At 48.6% G+C, this 2,962-nt stretch overlaps 1 pseudogene; it reads left to right on the top strand.

Annotated features, from left to right (window-relative positions):
• Nucleotides 1-2,055: 2,055 nt before the first annotated feature.
• On the top strand, nt 2,056-2,762 carry LOC114505312 (annotated as a pseudogene).
• The last annotated feature ends 200 nt before the right edge of the window (nt 2,763-2,962 follow it).

Here is a 2,962-nt window from a genome sequence, read left to right as displayed (position 1 = left end):
GTGGAAGCTACACTCACCTGCTCCTAGTGTCTAACTGGATTTACAGCTAAATTGTAGAGCAATCAACCTGAATAACCAACTGAAGACTAGCTGAACTGAAATATTATAACCAAGGATTTACAGAAGCAGCTACATAGAGACTGGTAAGAAGGGTAGAGACAGGGAAAGGGCTAGCCCCTGCACCCACATGCACTGGCTGAGTAGCCAGAGGAATATCTCAGCTGCACCATTTCCTCTCCCCAGGAGTATGAGGTCTCGACCCCATGCAGGAGTCTCCAACCCAGAGCAACAGGGATGGGAAGAGGAGCCCACATAGCATCTGGTGGCAGAAATCAGTGGGGATTCAGTCAGCTGGAGAGAGAAAGGAGTCTGCTAGAGACTCAGATACTACCTTCCCAGGGTCAAGCACTCCCACTGTTACAGCACCAGACTGAGGAGTGCACTGCCCAGTCCTCCATCTACTGGCAACACCACCACTTTGCAGTACTTGGTTCCTGCAGAAGGGTCTGCTGACTGTACACAGCAGGGATTTTGGGGGCGCTCTTTTTCTGGACAAGGTGTTGGTGGAAACTCAAACAGTGATTGAACTGTGCAGCTTTGGGAAGGGGACCATTCTTCCACACCTCAAGCACACAGCTGGTGTCCCCACCCCCTCCACCTATTGAATCACTTGGCCTGCCTTTCCACTACCAGTGGCCCTGCCCTGCTGAATTCAGTCCTGCAGGAATATCAGATTGATGTGAAGAACTGAGATTTTCAGAGCACATCTCCAGTCTCCCAGGGAGGCTTTTGTCCAGGGAGCAAATGTGTGGGTGCTGGGTTGTATGTCAGTGTGTGTGTGTGGGGGGAGTGTTCCTATCTCCTGTGGGAGTTCAACCCACACTATTCCCTGAACAGAAGACTCATTTGGCCTGCCTTTCTGGCAGCTGGGGACTCCACTCTGCTGAGCTCAGTCCCAGGAGGGGTCAAAGAGGTGCTCGGAGCCAGGCCCATCAGAGCACATTGCCCATACCTCAGAGACTGTTGCCCAGGAAGAGGAACAAGTACCCACCCTACTACAAGCTTGCTAGTACCACCCAAAAAGGAGACTGTTTGGATATGATCTCCCAAGTTCTGGTGGCCCCAACCTGCTGAGCTCAATTCCATAGTGGGAAAGGAGTGCTACTCAGAGCTGGGACATTCTGAGTGTGTCGCCCCCAGAGGCTATTGTCTGGGACTAGGACAAAGTGCTTGGCCCCCTGCTTGAGGCTCAACCAGCAGTACCTCCAAGGGGAGACTCTTTTGATCTGTCCCCCAAACCGCAGTGGCTCTGCCCTGCTGAGATTAGTCTTGCAGAGGGGATGACTGGCTGTACCCAACCTGAAGCTACAGCATACTCCTCCTGGGGCAACTATGATTGGAGACTCCAGCAGACACTGAGTGGTATGGCTTTGAAGTAGGGGCCACTTTCCCATCATTGAGTGCCTGACCATGCTGCCCCCAAGTAGGGGATCTGCTAGCCTCATCCTCCCAACCCAGACCCTTTACCCCACTGAGCTCTTGACCTGTGGAAGGGTCTGTGCATGGTGGCCTTCTCACAGCTCCCATAGTACATCCCCCAAAACTAATAACAACAATAACAATAACAACAACAACAACAATAATAATACCTTCTCCACAGGCCCTGAGCCTATAATTGTGCTATTCCTTCACCAAAGCATAGGAGAAAGGAAGAAAAAACTTATCGACTACCCATTATGTGCTAGATACTTTTACATGGATTTTACTTCATTTATTCTTTACAATAATCCTATGAGTTAGGTATTATTATCCTCATTAAGAAAAATGGGCTTTACAAACAATGATATGCCAACAAATTGGACAATCTAGAAAATGGATGAATTCCTAGAAACATACAATCTATCAAAACTGAATCGAAACAAAAGAGAAAACTGATCAGACCAATTATAACCAACAAGAGCAAATCAGTAATCAAAAAACTTTCAAAACAGTACCCTCAGGTGTCCCTTAGATCTGTCTCTTGCTTCAGTAGGGTTTGGATGGAACAGACCTAGGGATGCCCCTTCTTCCATCCTCCAACCACCTTCCAACTTCTTGTCCAGTCACCATCTTCAGAACCACCTCAGCCATCCTTAGCCTCTGAGACCAGCCAACACCATTTTGTTCACCTTAACTCCTCATTGCTGAGCAACCATGAGCTCCCAAATTTGTCAGAGTTATTCCACCAAATTGGAGGCTGTTGTCAACCACCTGGCCAACCTGCATCTGCAGGCCTCCTACACCTACCTCTCTCTGGGCTTCTATTTCAACTGTGACAATGTGGCTCCAGAGGGCATGGGCCACTTCTGAGAATTGGTTGTGAAGAAGAGCAAGGGCATTGAGTAGCTCTTAAAGCTGCAAAACCAGTGTAGTACCCATGTACTCTTCCAGGATGTGCTGAAACAAATCTTCCCAAGAAGAGAGGGGGAAACTCAGGACACCATGGAAGCTGCCTTGGCCTCAGAGAAGGACCCAGACCAGGCCCTTTTGCATGCATGGGTTCTGCCCACACAGATCCCCATCTCTGTGACTTCCTGCAGAAGCACTTCCTGGATGAGGAGGTGAAACTCATCAGGAAAGTGGGTGACCACTTGACTAACCTCTGCAGGCTGGCCATCCCCAGGATGGGATAGGCAAGTATCTCTTTGAAAGGCTCATTCTCAAGCACAACTAGGAAACTTTGGAGCCCAGAGGCCTTTGAGGGGCCCATCTGCATTCCTCTGGTATTTGGCTTTTGCCTGAGCCTCTCCCAGAAACCATTAGGCATCATTTTAACCACGTGGAGCCCTCTCCCTTGCATTGGACCAAATGGAAACAATAAAGCTTTTTGTAGGAAAAAAAAAAAAGCAACCTCCCAACAAACAAAAGTATTACACCAGATGGCTTCACAGGTGAATTTTAACAAACATTCAAAGAACTAATA

This window comes from Phyllostomus discolor, chromosome X, assembly GCF_004126475.2.
Source record: "Phyllostomus discolor isolate MPI-MPIP mPhyDis1 chromosome X, mPhyDis1.pri.v3, whole genome shotgun sequence".
Lineage (NCBI taxonomy): Eukaryota > Metazoa > Chordata > Mammalia > Chiroptera > Phyllostomidae > Phyllostomus > Phyllostomus discolor.
Note: the sequence above shows the minus strand (reverse complement) of the source record. Positions and strands in the feature narration are given on the sequence as shown.